Source organism: Cupressus sempervirens, chromosome 7 (genome assembly GCF_028749045.1).
Source record: "Cupressus sempervirens isolate cs-2001-9-10 chromosome 7, ASM2874904v1, whole genome shotgun sequence".
Lineage (NCBI taxonomy): Eukaryota > Viridiplantae > Streptophyta > Pinopsida > Cupressales > Cupressaceae > Cupressus > Cupressus sempervirens.
This window is the reverse complement of record NC_143124.1, coordinates 461436128-461455464: the sequence shown is the minus strand read 5'-3', so window position 1 is coordinate 461455464 and position 19337 is coordinate 461436128.

The window sequence follows — 19337 nt, the reverse complement described above, 5'->3', positions numbered from 1 at the left end:
AGGTTGAGTCTCTAGAGAAGGTCAGCTTGTTTTACAATCAGGATGAGCCTAACCACTCTTGAAGAGAGAAAGGAAAAAAGAGGCATGCATAGAATCATTAACCTAATCTATCCTAATGAGGTGATGCACCAAAATAGAGTGTTCAAACCAATCCTTGCCCATGCATGCACACTTGAACTATTATGATATCAAAGATATATAAATTTAGACTTTTTAAAATCCAACAATCACATGCAGATTAGACAACAACACAAGGAAGAAGAGAGTTTCACTTATATATCATTCATAGGTCAAAAGAGATACAATCATGCAAAGTGTAGATAGCTATGAAACATTGAAGAGAGGCAAATAAATCTTTCAAATTGCATCAATGGCTAAAAGAGATAAGGCATAATGTTATTATTTCCAAAGACAAAGGGAATTTATAGTGAACTTGCAAAGCAATATCAAAGAAATAGAGAAGAGTTGACCCTAACAAAAAATTGCAACTTTTCTTTTATGGTTCAAGAATAATTGGGATATTTCTAACTAAGAGTTACACCACAATGACTACACTTAACCACTACTAAAAATCTAGAAAATATCTAATTAGGGTACAAATTTGGATGCTAGAAATTCACTTGTGCACCAAAAAAAATACTAAGAGGTTAGGAATGCTGGTCATTAACTTGTAACTGAATGGATGGATCAATAGGTGGTGATAGAGTGCTCTTTTGCATTTATAAGACCTAGGAAATGATGAAAAGTGGTTCAAGGAGATTGAAAAGACTAGGTCCACCATCAAAGAGTTGTTTCTTTTGTTATTGGTATCAGTGTGTGCACCAACTTTTGGTACCAAAAATATTACAACTCAATTTTTTTTTAATTTTAAAAAGTGCGCATGCACTATAGTGCGAACACACTTTTTAAAATTAAGAAATTTTATAAATGGGTTGCAAACCTGTAACCCATTTCACTTTGTTTGTATTTTCTCCTCATAGCATGTACGCAAGTTGAAAAAATTGAAGACCTTTATCACCTGCCTCCTCAAAATGCCTCCTCTTCACCAAAGTTGAAAATCGAAATCACATTGTATGTTTTCTACACTTGTTTTTGCATTGTTTTATAATGGACCACCAAATCCCCATCCAGATCAACAAGATCAAAACCCTCCACAAGATGAAAATCAAAACCCCCCACAACAAGAGCAAGAGATTCTGCAACCTCCACTGATTGGAAGTCCTCCTCCTAGCACACAAGACAACATAATGAATGAAATACAAAGAGGGAAAAATGAATTGGAAGCAATCATTGGTAGGTTGAAAGCTTCAGGACAAACCAATCTGATGAGAGAACAATCGGCATCCTCTCTCAAATCCATTATGACCCATGTAGCTTTTTTTAGTGGTTAGTTGGATATTTGGCATGTTAAGAGGGAAGAACAAAGAAGATATTATGGAAACAAATTATTATATCAAGATGTAAAAAAGAAAGAAATAGAAAAATGTAGCATTTGTATATTGTTTAAAAAGCTTGGAGAACAAGATACTATTAGAACCAAAACTAGAAGATTCCCCATCCATTGGTGCATACATGATGGTATTAGAAATAAGTTTTGGGATAGATGGTGGATGGTCTTTGATGCCCCTCCCTACAATAATCATGAGGTTCCAATTTATTTCTTAAAAAAATGTGAATTTGTCCTTGGGGAGATCCCCAATTATTTTTATATATTAGAATCTCAGGGTAGAGGTGGGGGTCATCATTTGAGAGGTTGGGGGCATGTTGTATCTCTAATGTAGTTAGGGCACCTATTGTCAAGCCACAGGGTGAGCATGTGATTATTCTTTCAGTTATGAAGGAACATGTAGATACCAGTACTCTAGTGACTATTAATGCTTTGATGTAGACCCTCATTCATTGTATGAGTCCATTAGTTGAGGAGGAGCCTTCTGTGCATCGTGGTCACAAGTACACATCATGTGGATCCTTATGCACATTTGGTAGTCATGCTGGAGATAGTACAAAGGATGGGCTAGTCATGGATCAATTCCTGACTTAGAAATTTAGCATTGACACATAGGTAAATTATAATTATAATAAATTAATTTGATCACATTTCATATGTATAGTGAATGACTAATTAATTAGCATGTATTGACATTGCTCAAAATTGAGGGTAAGAGTGTTGCTAGCCCTAGTCTAGATCCCCCGACCCCATTTTTTGTCCCGTCGATGAGTCCAAAGGTATGTATCAATTTAATCATTTAAATTAATAACTATCTTTATTAAGTAATCATATGAAGGATTGATCAAAAAAAATTATGCATGTGCATCAATTCTCTACTAAACCATCGACATTCACAAGGGACTCCAAGCCTAGGTAAGATACGAGCTTTATAGAGGTAGATTTGTTTCATGTTAATTTAATTCATTTGATTATATTTGTTTAATGTTTTATGCTATATGTAACTTGTATTGTATGACATAAATTTGTTGACATCTAAGACTCCTTCTCATCTTTGCTAGTCCATTGATCGCGGAGTTGCTACAGCGATGGTTAGTTCAAAGACATTGCCCAAGGTATGAAAGAATTTTCTTGGTTTTACTTATTATTTATAATAGTTAGTATCAAAATTTCTAATGTTATTTATAAGTGATTATATTGATTGAATTGTTGTATGGCCTTGTTACACCCAATCATCTATGAGCCTTTGAGGTGGACATACAGAGTGACTATTTGATGGTGGTAAGAAGACAATTAATTTTGTGTGTACATATGTGTGATTTCAATATATAATAATTATTGATTCATATCTACTTTATTTGTATTATCTTGAGTTAGAGAAGAGCCTAAACAAGAGGATGAGCAAGCATGTGAGGAAGACCCCATCATCCCCATCATCTCCCTCCACACAACAACCAAAGACCTCTAGGGATTTGTTTCCTTCCCCTCATGGGAAGGAAAAGATATAGTTGATAGATGCACATGTATAGACATTGGTGGACATATATGTTTGGTTTTATGTCAGTGGACATATTTGATATACATTTGATATATATATAACATTTTTTATTTGATGTATGACATATATTTGATGCATGACATTATTAGACTTATGACATTATTAGTTAATATATGATATGTTTGTTCATGTATGACATTATTGGTTATCATTTCATATCATATGTCTATTCATGTATGACATTGTTAGTTATCATAATATATTATATGTTCATTCATGTATGACATTATTGGTTATCATAATATATTATATGTTCGTTCATGTATGAAATTATTGGTTATTATAATATATTATATGTTTGTTCATGTAAAAAATTATTGGTTATCATAATATATATCTTATTTTTATTGTTTACATTTTAAGTACATTTCATGTATTTCATTTTAAAAATTGCATCCAAAACAATGTAGAGTGTTCACACCAAAAGCTAGTGGATTCGCAACAAGAACACTTTTAAGGAAAACTACCTTTCCCACCTTCATAAGTGTCTTCAAAGACTCTTTCTAACTTGGTTACAAAATTGAACAAACTTCTACCCAACTTCAAAAAACTACTTGATTACTTTCCCTATTCAAGAGTTCAGAAGCGATAAACAGAAAATGAGTAAATTTGAGAAATGGATCATAATCAACTTCTTGCTTTAAACTAACATCTTAGAAACTTCATGAACACCTAATAACTATCTCATAAAATTTAGTTTTTCATGTATTCCATCCTTCTAAGAGATTCTTCAACATCCTATAAGTGAAAACAATCTTCCAACATCCTATAACTATATTTTCTTTGCAACATGTAATTTGTTAATTTTTGGACAACTCTTCACAAAGGGAAGTGATTATGTTTCAAACCCATGAAATGACTATTAAGACAACCAAGAAGATCCTTAACATCTTCCACTAACTCCATTCAATGATAACATGTAGCTATGTAAGGTGTAATGACTCTCAAAACACTTATTGAATCAACTTATTAACAAAAACAACAAAAAAAGAAAAAATGTTAGGACTAAGGCAACTTGAGTTTATAGGTGACCTCAAGTTCCTTGACCTTAAAAACAAGGATTACCTTATTAACATAAAAATATAATATGTTCAAAATGATGTGTATGATCACCCATTTACCTTCTATCACGAGTCTCCATCATTGGATGAGATGACATATCTAATTGGCATAGTCAAAGATCACTGCCCTATGGCATTTAGTGACTCTTAGGGGTGATTCGGTTCAGCATGCCCGAGAATGTTAAATTTCTTAATGGGATGGGAGGAGCTTGTGACTAGTGTTTACCTAGCCATCCAGAGCTAAAAAAATAGACAGTTCGATCCCATGATGAAAGGTGAGAGATTTGGGAGTTGACAATTTTGTACTGGCCAACACTACAAGTTTTAGCATCACCTGAGAAGGCATCACAAAAAATAAATGGAATAAGATCTCAAAAATGCGAGAGATGTTATTCTAGGTCTCTACAACATGGTCCTATAGTACCTAGAATCACATCCATACCTTGCATGAGCTCCAAGATATACCTCATCAAAGATCACTGCCCTATGACATTTAGTGACTCTTAAGGATGATTTAGTTCAACGTGCCTGCAAATGTTTGAGTGCTCAATAAGATAGAAGGAGCTTGGGGCTAGTGTTTACCCAGTCACCTAGAGAAAATAGAATAGACAGTTTGATCCCACGATGAAAGGTGAGAGACATTTGGTAGTTGGCAATTTTGTACTAGCCAACACTGCAAGTTTTAGCATCACCCAAGATGGCATCACAAAATAAAAATAGAATAAAATCTCCAAAAAGTGAGAGAGATTATTGTATATCTTTGCAACATGGTCCTATAGCACCTAGAATCAAATCCATACCTCACACAAGCTTCGAGATCTACCCCATCAAAGATTGCTACCCTATGGCACTTAGTGACTCTTAGGGACATTTCAGTTCGGCATGCCCTATAATGTTTGAGCACTCAATGGGATGGAATGAGCTTGGGGCTAGTATTTACCTAGCCACTAAAAGTTAACGAAATAGATAGTTTGATCCCATGATGAAAGGTGAGAGAGATTTGGCAGTTGGCAATTTCGTACAGGCGAACACTACAAGTTTCAACATCACCCAAGATGGCACTGCAAAATCAAAATGAAATAAGATCTCAAAAAAGTGAGAGAGGTTATTGTAGGTATCAACAACATGGTCCTATACCATCTTGAATCACATACATACCTCACACAAGCTATAAGATATGCCCCATCAAAGATCACTTCCCTATGGCATTTAATGACTCTTACAGACATTTGGGTTCAATGTGCCTGAGAATGTTCAAGAACTCAATGAGATGGGATGAGCTTGGAGATAAGATTTACCCAACCACTCAAAGCTAAGGGAATAGATAGTTTGATCCCACAATGCACGGTGAGAGAGATTTGGTAGTTGGCAACTTTGTACTAGCCAACACTACAAGTTTCAGCATCACCCGAGATGGCACCACAAAATCAAAATGGAGTGAGATATCTAAAAAAAAGGAGAGGTTATTGTAGGTCTCCAAAACATAGTCCTATAGCACCTAGAATCACATCCATAACTCACACAAGCTATGAGATATGCCCCATCAAAGATCATTATCCTATGGCATTTAGTGACTCTTAGGGACATTTTGGTTTGACATGCCCGAGAATGTTTGAGTACTCAATAGGATGGGAGAAGCTTGGGGCTAGGGTTTACTTGCCAACCTAGAGCTAGAAAAATAAACAATTTGATCCCATGATGAACGATGACAAAGATTTGGCAGTTGGCAACTTTGTACTGGCCAACTCTACAGGTTTCAGCATCACCCAAGATGGTGTTGCAAAATAAAATAAAAGTAAGATCTACAAAAAGTGAGAGAGTTTATTATAGGTCTTCATAATACAGTCCTATAGCACCTAGAATCACATCCATACCTGACACGAGCTCTAAGATATCCCCCATCAAAGATTGCGGCCCTATGGCATTTAGTAACTCTTAGGGACATTTTTGTTTGGTGTGCCTAAGAATATTTGAGTGCTCAACATGATGGGAGGAGCTTGTGGCTAGGGTTAGCCAAATAGAGCTAAGGGAATAGATAGTTTGATCCCATGGTGAATGGTGAGGGAGATTTGGTAGTTGACAACTTTGTATTGGCCAACACTACAAGTTTTAGCATTACTTGAGATGGTGCTACAAAATTAAAACCAACCAAGATCTCCAAAAAGTGAGAGAGGTTATTGTCAGTTTCCACAAATCAGTTCTATAGCACCTAAAATTGTATCCATACCTTACACGAGCTCCATGATATGCCTCATCAAAGATTTCTTCCCTATGATATTTAGTGACTCTTAGGGACAATTTAGTTTGGTGTGCTTGATAATGTTCAAGCACTCAATAGGATGGGAGGGGCTTGGGGCTAGTTTTTACCTAGCCACCTAGAGCTAATAGAATAGATAGTTCAATCCCACAAGAAAAGGTGAGAGAGATTTGCTAGTTGGAAATTTTGTACTGGCCAATACTACAAGTTTCAGCAACACTTGAGATGGCACCACAAAATGAAAATAGAATAAGATCTCCAAAAAGTGAGAGAGGTTATTGTAGGTCTCCACAACATGGTCCTATAGCACCTAAAATCACATCCATACCTCACACAAGCTCTTAGATATGCCCCATCAAAGATTGCTACCCTATGGCATTTAGTGACTCTTAGGGACATTTTGGTTTGGTGTGCCCGAGAACATTTGATTGCTCAATAGGATGAGACAAGGTTGAGGCTAGGGTTTACCTAGCCACTCAAAGATAAGGGAATAGATAGTTCAATCCCATGATGAACTGAGAGAGTGATTTGGCAGTTGGCAACTTTATATTGGCCAACACTACAAGTTTCAACATCACCCGAGATGGTGCCACAAAATAAAATAGGAGTAAGATCTCCAAAAAGAGAGAGACATTATTTTAGGTGTCTGCTACGTAGTCCTATAACACCTAGATTCACATCCATACCTCATACGAGCTCCAAGATATACCCTGTCAAAGATTATTGCCCTATGGCAGTTAGTAACTCTTAGGGAAGTTTTAGTTTGACATGCCTTAGAATGTTTGAGTGCTGAATAGGATGAGAGGAACTTGGGGCTAGGGTTTACCTAGCTACTTAGAGCTAATAAAATAGACAGTTTGATCCCACTATGAATGGCGAGGGAGATTTGGCAGTTGTCAACCTTGTACTCTCCAACATTACAAGTTTTAACATCACCAGAGATCACATCACAAAAGAAAAATAGAGTAAGATATCTAAAAAGTGAGAGAGTTTATTAAAGGTCTTCAAAACATGGTCTTATAGCACCCAAAATCACATCCATACCTCACATGAGCGTCGAGATATACCCCATCAAATATCATTTCCCTATGGCATTTAGTGACACTTAGGGACATTTCGGTTTAGTGTAATCAAGAATGTTCAAGAACTCAATAGGATGGGAGGAGCTTGGGGCTAGGGTTTACCTAGCCACCTAGAGCTAATAGAATAGATAGTTTGATTGCATGATGAATGGTGAGGGATATTTGGCAGTTGGTAACTATTTACTGGCCAACACTACAAGTTGCAACATTACCCAAGATGGCGTTGTAAAATCAAAATGAAGTAAGATCTCTAAAAAGTGAGAGAGGTTATTATAGGTCTCTATAACATGGTCCTATATCAGCCATAATCACATTTTAGGTTGGCATGCTCAATAAAATTCAAACACTCAATGGGATAGGACAAGCTTGTGTCTAGTGTTTACCTAACCACTCAGACCTGATTGAATAGATAGTTCAATCCCATGATGAAAGGTGAGAGAGATTTGATAGTTGGTAATTTTGTACTAGTCAACACTAAAAGTTTTAGCATCACTTGAGATGGCATCATAAAATTAAAATAGAGTAAGATCTCAAAAAAAGTGAGAGGTTATTGTAGGTCTCTGCAACATGGTCCTATAGCACCCATAATCACATCCATACCTTGTACAAGCTTCAAGATATGCCCCATCAAAGATTGTTTCCCTATGGCATTTAGTAACTCTTAGGGACATTTCGGTTCAGCATGTCCAATAATGTTCAAGCAGTCAACAAGATAGAATGAGCTAGGGGCTAGTATTTACTCAGCCACTTGGAGCTAACATAATAGACAGTTTGATCCAATGACAAATAGTGAGGGAGATTTGGCAGTTGGAAACTTTGTACTGGCCAACACTACAAGTTTTAGTATCACTTGAGATGGCATTGCAAAATCCAAATAGAATAATATCTATAAAAAGTGAGAGTGGATATTGTAGGTCTTCACAACATAGTCCTATTGCACCTAGAATTGCATCCATACCTTGTACAAGCTCCAAGATATGCCTTGTCAAAGATCCCTGCCCTATGACATTTAGTGACTCTCAAGGATGTTTTGGTTCGGCATGCCCAAGAATGTTCAAGAACTCAATGGGATTGAAGGAGCTTGGGGCTAGGGTTTACCTAGCCACCTAGAGCTAAAAAAATAGATAGTTTGATCCCATGACAAATGGTGAGAGAGATTTGGTAGTTGGCAACTTTGTATTGGCCAACAATACAAGTTTCAACATCACCTGAGATGGCATCAAAAAATCAAAATAGAGTACAACCTCTAAAAAGAGAGAGAGGTTATTGTAGATGTCTGCAACATAATTCTATAGCACCTATAATTGCATCCATATCTTGCACAAGCTCCAAAATATGCCCCATCAAAGATCACTTCCCTATAACATTTATTAACTCTTAGGGACATTTTAGTTTGACGTAATTGATAATATTTGAGTGCTCAATGGACATGAAAAACTTGGGGCTAGTGTTTACCTAGCTACCCAAATCTAATGTAATAGATAGTTCAATCCCATGATGAAAGATGAGAGAGATTTGACAGTTGGCAATTTTGTACTGGCCAACACTAAAAGTTTCAGCATCACCTAAGATGGCACTACAAAATAAAAAATGGAGTAAGATCTCCAAAAAGTGAGAGTGATTATTGTAGGTCTCCAAAACATGTTCCTATAGCATATAGAATTGCATCCATACCTCACACGAGCTCCAAGATATGCCCCATCAAAGATTGCTACCCTATGGCATTTAGTGACTCTTAAGGACATTTCTGTTTGGCATGCCTGATAATTTTTGAGAGCTCAATGAGATGAGATGAGTTTGGGGCTAGAGTTTACCTAGCTACCCAGAGCTAATGGAATAGACAATTCAATCCCATGATGAAATGTGAGAGAGATTTGGTAGTTGGAAATTTTGTACTAGCCAACACTACAAGTTTTAGCATCACCCAAGATGGTGCCACAAAATAAAAATAGAGTAAAATCTCCAAAAAGTGAGAGAGATTATTGTAGGTCTCCAAAAAATGCTCTTATAGCACCTAGAATCACATCCATACCTTGCACGAGCTCCAAGATATGCCCTGTCAAAGATCACTGCCTTATGGCATTTATTGTCTCTTAGGGATGTTTTGGTTTGACATCCTCGAGAATGTTAGAACACTCAATGGGATAGGATGAGTTTTGGGCAAGAGTTTACCCAACCACTCAGAGCTAAGGGAATAGACAGTTCAATCCCATGAAAAATTGTGAGGGAGATTTGGCAGTTGGCAACTTGGTACTGGCCAACACTAAAGTTTTAGCATCAGCCAGGATGACACTACAAAATCAAAACTAAGTAATATCTCCAAAGAGAGAGAGAGTTCATTTTAGGTCTCTAGAACATGGTCCTATTGACCTAAAATCACATCCATAGCTCACAAGAGCTCTAAGATTTTCCCTGTCAAAGATTGCTACCCTATGGCATTTGGTGACTCTTAGGGACATTTTGGTTCAGCATACCTAAGAATGTTTGAGTTCTAAAAAAAATGGGACAAGCTTGGGACAAGGGTTTACCCACCTACCTAGAGCTAACAAAATAGATAGTTTGATCCCATGATGACTGATGAGAGAGATATGAGCAAGAGATGTATGCCTAGGCCACTTTGTGCAAGATATGCACAAAAGTTGCTAATTAGGCAAAATTGAGTCTTTTTGAGTTTTTGGTCAAGATAGCCTAGGATTAGGTGTTTTAAGTTTTTTTTTAATAGTTTGAAACCTTTTCCATGTCCTAGAAGTGAAATCTAGTGAATTTTGCAAAAAGTTGCACTTTTTGTGCAAAATTGCAAAAGTTGTAAAAGTTGCTTAAAAATGAAAATATGACTAGAAACCTTCCAACCTTTGAAAAAATGTTTCCCATTCTCATATACCTAAGCATGGATAGTTACAAATTCCCAAACTTCCATTTACAACTTTTTTGGAAAAATTGCAAAAGTTGCTCAAGCAACTTTTGAACAATTTTTGCTATTTACATATTTAGGTCAAATGGGTTTATCTAGGACTATTCTAGGACCTTAGTTAATATTCCTAGGACCTATTAGGTAACCAAAAACCTTAGTTTTCCATGAATATTGAAAGAAAATGAATAAGTAGCTACAAATTTCTTTTAGATAGAGAAGTAACAAGTGTTATAGAATTGTCCACAGAGCAATGTGATGTGAAGCCTCAAATTGGCTCATTAGTAGGAAAAGAATCTAGTCATGCACTTCATTCCAACACCATAGAAGTTTCAATTATAAATGCCTATTCATCAATGACCTTGCATTTATAGGACTTGGGAAGCTAGGATAATCAAGCTAGGCATGATCCCTCAATGTTCTAATCAAAATATATTAATGATCTTAACATAACAACAAAAAGATCATTTCCACCTTTAAATAGAGATGAGTTTAAATGGAGATTGTTAGTTCCCAAACATGTCTCAGTCAAGTAAATGACTAGTGAAGGAGCACCCATTCTAGACTCATGAAAGAAGGCATCTACAGATCCTAGATAGTTCACTTAGGATAGGCTCTGATGCAATAGTGCACATTGGAAGCTTCTAAAAGGCAAGCCACTAGGCAACTAGACAAGGTTGGAATCCTTCAAATTTTTGAAAAAGAGGGTTTATTGCTAGGACACTTATCATAAGCATCAATAATGAACTTATCATAGGTTGTCACCACCCAAACAAGGCATGGAACCTAATCACTAGGTTTTCCTAAGTTCAAAAGCACCAAAACACAAGAATTTTCCAAAAGCCTAATAAAGGAACTAATGCAGAGAGCACAACTAAGAAACTTCAAATGGGCTTCCCACTCTTCAAATCAACCAATTTCCTATCAAATCTTTAACCTTATTACAAGGTTTCAATACACTCCAATCCTCTAATGGATAAAAGAAACACACTCTCCAACTTCACCAAGAATCCAAGGACAAAGAACCAAACTTGCCCACTTTATGGGTTTTGCACCAATCTCCCACAACTAGGTTACTACAAGGAAAACACCCTAGAAGTTTTTCCCAAGGGTTCGAAGAGGTTACCATAGACTACACCACTGGTTTGAACCATACACTTGCATAAAGCCTCAAACCCTAATTTGGCCTAGTAGCCTTGTGAGCCCCTTTTAGCCTTACTAAAATGGTTTTTGGGATCCAACTTCACAAAGTCTCAAACAAGACCCAAAAAAATTAAGGTTTTGTGTACCCTTTTCAACGTTACTTCAAACCCCAAAGCATCAAATTCTAGCCCAACTAGAGCATTCCCTTTCCTTCAAAAAGCAACACAGACCTAAGTGATCAAGTTAGGCTTGTTTGACAAAGAAACCAATAGGAAATAGGGTTGTGGAAATGAACTCAATGCTCAAAAAGGTTTGGCATCCCTTTACCAATTCCCATACTCCTACCATTCACAAATCAACAGGCTACAAAAGGTCAAATCCTTCATGGTACTTGACTTAGGGCTTGATTGAAAAAATCACAATGCACATCCTCTAGTATTGAAACACTAAAATCATCAAAAGGACCCTACTAACTACCATTTACCAGGTGGCCATGAAATTTAAACCAAGGAAATTGTAGTTAAAGGCCCATTTTTGCTATGTACACCAAAATGCTGTCCTAAAAACCTAGTTTCACTAAAAATGCAATAACTTGAGTTAGAAAATGTGTAGAATCATGAAAGCAGAAGAAAAAGAAAGCTGATTCAAAGATCTATCTCAAAAATCTATCACATCTAGTCTAAAAATCAATATAGTTTGTGCAACATGCAAAAAACAGTAAAAATGGCTCCAAAACTGAATTTCTTTCTTTGCAACTTCTTCCAATCCATAAATTAATGCCCTCCAGATCTCATAAATGAGGTATATATATATCTCCTATGCATATTTTAATGGTTATAACCAATATTTTAATAGTTATAACCATTTTCCCACTAAGTTGCAAATTTGAGCAACTTTTACAACTTTCAACAATGCAACTTTGCACAAAAAGTGCAATTTTTACATTTTTCACTTTATTCCACTTCTAGAATGTGGAAAAGGTTCCAAATTAACTAAAACAAACTAAAAAGAACTAATCTTAGGATTTCTCAACAAAAAACATTAAAAATCTTTAATTTTTCTAATGAGCAATTTTTGCTTATAAACTACATAAAGTGCCTTAAGCATACAAAATGGTGTCTTTCTTTGACAACCATGGACTTCTCATCCAAGGTTTTTTTATTCTAGCCTAAGCAGGTAAAAAAATAAGTGAATAACTTGCAAACAACAAAGGATCAAAACATGAAACAAAATGCAAATGAAAGGTAACTCACCCCTTTAACTCCTGGGGTCACTGGCACATGTACCAAAATCTGTACCAATCTATACATCTCTCCCTCTCTCCCTCCCTCACTCTTTCCCTATTCAATCTAATGAACCAATTGGATTTTCTCTACATTTTAATGTCTCAGGTATTGCCTTGTGGTCTGACTCATGAACTTTCCAAAGAGTCTTATTATGTAGTTTTCCACCATATTTTATCAAGTGGACATTTGATGTGACAACAAAGTTTGAATAATGAAGAATCTTTCCCTCTATTTGCCAATCCTCGAATAACCACAAGTTAGAGTTCTTCATAGAATATCATTTAAGCCATGTACTGGTTACAAACACTACATCGATATGGTACTCTAAACCTTCACCATCTATAACTAAGTGATCCAATTTTTGTTTGGCTTGGACATAATGACACAAATAATAATCTATCCCTTCTTCATTGTCTTCAGGTGCAATAATAGCAAAAAAAATGGCCTACAGTGATAAATGTACAAAATGTGGTCATTAATTTAGAAAATACTTAAGTAAAAGTTATAAAGTTACATATTGAAATGACAAAGATATATAAATATATATAATACTAGGTTTCACTAGATTAGAAAAGTAGTCAAAGTCAATGGACGAATCCATCTTTACCATTTCTATTGCTTGTGGGGGATGATAGGTGTTAATTGGGTCCAAAACTCATATATACCATTTGTCCACCCATTCGGTCATCTCACAGTCATCCCAATTTTTCTCTACATGTGATGGACAATAGCATGCCATTTTTTATGTGTGGATACTCCATGAACTAGCATCAGAGCTTCTAAAAGAGTGTAACTCACTTGATCCTATTAGTGTTCAACAATCCTCATATGGTACAATGTTAATATTATCTATCAACCAAAAAAATCTATGAACCATAGACTCACCTTCCATACTTGGACCCATTGTAGCATTACACCACTGGATGATAGATTTTGCATCTATCAATATTACTCCATCTTTGTACTTTAGTTCTTCATGAGCTAACACTCTTTTGATGCATGTGCTTGCAACATCGTGCTCTCCCTTTCCATGATTGATCTCTATGAAATTCCACATATATTAAATTCTAGACAACCTGTGCATCTTGCTCAACCAATAGAACATCCATGTATTCTTAAATTGAGATGTGCAATTGTCTAACTAAATAATGTGCTAATGATATGGTATGCCCCTATTAGCCAAATTTTCATAAAATAGTTGACAAAAACCATGTACAAACTTTGTAGAATTTTATCAATCATCAGTGATGTAAAAATGATACCCCCTCAAAATCTTTTTGTAATCCTCTATACTTGTAGGTGAATGCATGAATGTTATGATAACAAATATGGAAACCTGTTGAGAAGTAAAATACTTTTCTTGCACCTCATTTTTGTGGTTGTAGTGTGTAGTTCTCTATGAAGTCTACAACTAAAAAAATGGTATCTAGTGAAAATGTATCCTTCCACAACTTGAATTGCAAATCCAACCATCGAGCTCTATGTGTATGTCTTGCATACTCATAAATAATCTTTTCATGAAGAATCTTCATGAACTCATACATTGGAATATTTTCAATGAACAAATCACATCTTTTACCATATTTCCCATATTTTAGAGCATATGTCACTATCTTATATTTTTTGTAATCTACTATTTCATTTCCAATTGCATGTGTAATATCCATATGTTCACAAGTTGATAAAAGTTGCAAAGAACCACAAAATAAGCATGTACCATCCAAGAATGATGTTTTGTAAAAATTTTGGCCATCCCCTATTTCACATAAAATGTTGGATGTGAATTCCCTTGAAGATATTGGTGGCTCATTCATGTCACAATCTTACAAAACAAACTTAGAATACAAAAACACACATATATGCTTAAAAACATCAAAACGGTTAGAAAATTCAACATGTTTCCTATAGTAACAAGTTGTGCATGCATGATTTATCTTCACATAAAAATGTTTACATGTCTCAAAATTTTTTTGACTTATTCAAATTTGAGGATACATACCAATAAATTTTTCAAAAAATTGTGTTTGAGTTGAGTCCAAAAAATGTTTCACATGTGTGTCATGATTTTGGCTACCAATCCTCCTTACAACATCTCTTTGATTAGGGGAACACGTGTATTATTTTTCCAAAAATCTTCAATCAATGATTTCAAAGCTTCACTAATTTTTATATCCTTTCATGGTAGTCTACCACTAAATGTCCATAACTCATTTTTTGTTGGATCTTCCAATCTCTCACACCTTAGTATGACTCTCCTTAGAGTGCCTCTACCAATTTTCAACATTTTTCTTGTCTTTCTCACGAGTTGAGCTTTCTTCATTTGGGTACTTACTATTGTTGGTGTAAGTACCCATCTTGTGATATTACTATCTTAGGTGTGTGATTTAGAACCCACTTTGTCATAAACACTTATTAGATTCTTTACAATGCTTTTTCATTTGAATCATCCATCGTGCTTAGCCCAAGAATCTTCATGATAGGCCTAAAGTTCAAATTCCTCATCATTTCAATAAATAATTGGCATTGACCTGTAATTATTTAATTCTTCAAAAATAAATCTCCACATACAATTAACTTTTCTTTGACAAGTTCACTTGCTAATCTTGTTAGGCATTGATTTCAAAATGTTAGTATTAATATCAATCAAATATTTTGATCTTCTAAAATTTTTTTTAGAAGGTTTTATAATCTCTTCCATTGCCTCTACAATTTGAACATCAACATAAGGTTGAGTGCTTTGTGTACCTTGAACCAAAGATGATGTGCCTTGGCAATAAGATGTAAAAGATGAAATATCACCTACTTGATATGTTGATGTTGTGCCTTCAACATGACATGATGGAGTGTGTACATCATTAGATCTACAAATTAGTATCTCTTCAACATGAGATGATGATATGACTCCAACATTGGAAGATGGTGTAGCTTCACAATTCAATTGTCTTCTTGAGCATAATAGTCTCATTCATTCTCTTTGTCTTTCCAATTCTTCCTCTTTGTTTCTTTGTATTGGTGGTTCTTGTTCCTCTTCAAAAGTCAATTCTTCATTATTGCTTTGCAATTTTCTTTGTTCATATAGTAGTTTCATTTTATGTCTTTTAATTTTCGAATCTCTCTCCCTCTCTTCTATTGTTTGAGTTTTTGGTTTCTTCCTTGCCATGATGATGATTTCTATATGTCAAATTATTCAAACATCTGAATTACTTACAATTTGTAAATTATAAATCATTCAAATACATATAAAATTACAATTATTTCAATGAATACACAATATATATTAAACTTGTCAAATTTCTAACCATTTTCAAATAACAATTCATTCAAACATACAAATTTCAATGAATTCACTATATATTAAATATGTCAAATTATAATCAAATTTGTCTCTATATAACAACAAAGAATATTTAAAAAGGATTGCGCTAACCTTTTCTATAAAAATAATATTAAAAAAGCCTTCAAATAGTGTATCTAATGATTGAATTTGGTGTTTGCTAGCTTCAAATAGAATGAAAGAATATTAAAAAAGCCTTCAAATAGTGTTTGCCAACTTCCAACAACTTGAAACCCATGTTTTCTATCGGAACTACAAAATGTACAAAGACAAAAAGTAGAATATGGATCAACAAGGACCCAAACTTACGTTATGACCATTTTTGGGTATTCTAATATAGTGCATACGCACTATAGCTCATATGCACTATAGCGCATATGCACTATGTGAAGAATAATCTCTCCCTATCCCATCATCCCCCATCCCCTACTCTCTCTCTCCCTACCCTTTTTCTCTCTCTCTCTCTCAATCCTCTCCCATCCACTACTCTCTTTCACTCTCTCCTCTCCCATCTCCTACTCTCTCTCACTCTCTCCTTGCCCATCCCTTATTATCTCTTGCTTTCTCTCCTCTCCCATCCTGTACTCTCTCTCTCTCTCTCTCTCTCTCTCTCCCTCTTGGGCTACTCTCTCTATCTCCCTCTCCCACGCCATCTCCCACTGCCTACTCTCTCACTCACTCTCTCTCTCTCTCTCTATTATCCCCTAATCTCTCTCTCACTCTCTCTCTTACACACACTTCCATCCCCCCTCTCTCTCCCACTCTCCCTCTCACACTCCCTTTCCTACTACTGCTTTCTCTCTCTATCTCTCTCCCTCTCACACTCCCTTTCCAACTACTATTTTCTCTCTCTCTATTTCTCTCCCTCTCCCATCACCTACTCTCTCCCATCGCCTACTCTCTCTCACACTCTCCCTCTCCCACTCCCTCTCCCACTGCCTACTCTCTCTCACTCTCTCTCTCTTCCATCTCCTACTCTCTCTCTCTCACACACACACACACTCTCTCTTATACACACTTTCATCCCTTATCTCTCTCTCACTCTCCCTCTCCCACTCCTTCCCCACCACCCTCTCTCTCACTCTCTCTCTCCCATCCCCTACTCTATCTCTCTTACACACACTCCCATCCCCCCCTCTCTCTCACTCTCCCTCTCCCACTCCCTCTCCCACCACTTCTCTCTCTATCTATCTCCCTCTCCCACTCCCTCTACCATCACCTACTCTCTCTCCAATACCCTACTCTCTCTCTTGCTCTCCCTCTCCCATTGCCTACTCTCTCTTTCAATCTCTCTCTCCCATCCCCTACTCTCTCTCTCTCTCTCGCTCTCTCCACCTACTCTATCTCTCACTCGATCTCCCTCTCCCACTTCCTCTCCAACTGCCTAGTCTCTCACTCACTCTATCTCTCCCATCCCCTACTCTCTCTCTCTCACACTCTCTCTCTCACTCTCACTCTATCCCTCTCTACTCTCTCTCTATCCCATCCCCTACTCTCACTCTCTCCCCCATCTTATACTCTCTCTCTTTCCCAGCCCTTACTCTCTCTCACACTCTCACACTATCTCCCATATCCTACTCTCTCTCATACACACTCCCATCCCCCTCTCTCTCCCTCTCCCACTACCTAATCTCTCTCTCTCTCTCCCCTCTCCCATTGCCTACTCTCTCTTTCACACACACCCACACCCATCCTCCCTCCTCTCTCTCTCCTCTTCCATCCCCTACTCTCTCTCTCTCTCTCACTCTCATCTTCCCCCCCCCCCTCTCTCTCTCTCTCTCTCTCTCTCCCCCTCCCTCCCTCCTTCCCCCCCTCTCCCAGTCCCTATCCCACGACCTACTCTCCCTCTCTCTCTCCCATTCCCTACTCTCTCTCTCTCACTCACACACTCTCATCCTCCTCTCTCTCTCTTGCTCTCCCTCTCCCACCACCTACTCTCTCTCCCATCCCATACTCTCTCTCTGCCACTCCCATTCTCTCTTTCATAGTCTCACACTCTCTCCCATCCCCTATTCTCTCTCTTACACACACTCCCATCCCCCCCCTCTCTCTCTCTCTCGCTCCCTCTCCCACCACCTACTCTCTCTCACACTCTCTCTCTTCCATCCCTTACTCTCTCTCTTCCCTCTCCCATCTCCTACTCTCTCTCTTTCATATCCATACACTCCCATCCCCCCTCTCTCCTCTCCCATCCCCTACTCTCTAGATCTCACACACACACTCCCATCCCCCCTCTTTCTCTCTCCCCCTCTCCCACTCCCTCTCCCACCACCTACTCTCTCTCTCACTGTCTCTCCCATCCCCTACTCTCTCTCTCTCTCTCTCTCTCTCTCTCTCTCTCTCTCTCTCTCTCTCTCCCTCCCTCCCTCCCATTCTCTACTCTTTTTCTTTCATAGATAGGGACTCCCATCCCCTACTCTTTAGATCTGTCACACACTGCATCCCCCCCTCTCCCTCTCCCACTATCTACTCTCTCTCTCTCTCTCTCTCTCTCTCTCTCGCTCTCCCTCTCTAGTCTCTCTCTCCCATCCCCTAATCTCTCTGTCACCCCTACTCTCTCTCACACTCTCACTCTCTCTCTCTCTCTCATCCCCTACTCTCTATTACACACTCCCATCCCCCCTCTCTCTCCCTCTTCCACTCTCCCACCACCTATTCTTTCTCCCATCCCCTACTCTCTCTCTCTCTCTCTCTCTCTCTCTTACACACACACACACACAAACCCATCCCCCCTATCTTTCTCTCTCTCCTCTTTCATCCCCTACTCTCTCTCTCTCTCTCTCTCTCTCTCACACACACACACACACTCCCATCCTCCTCTCTCTCTCACTCCCATCCCCTACTCTCAATCTCTCTGCCACCCCCTACTCTCTCTCTCATGCCACCCCCTACTCTCTCTCACACTCTCAAACTCTCTCCCATCCCCTGCTCTCTCTTACACCCACTCCCCCCCCCTCTCTCTCTCCCTCTCCCACTCCCTCTCCCACTACTTACTCTCTCTCTCTCCCATCCCCTATTCTCTCTCTTTCACACACACTCACTCCCATCCCCCCTCTCTCTCTCAACACACTCCAATGCCCCTCTCTCTATCTCTCTACCCCTCTCCCACTCCCTCTCCCACTGCCTACTTTCTCTCACTCTCTCTCTTCCTCTCTACTCTCTCCCATCCTCTACTCTCTCTCTCTATCACCCCATACTCTTTCTCTCACACTTCCTCTCTCTCCCATTGCCTACTCTCTCTCCCCTCTCCCATTCCCTACT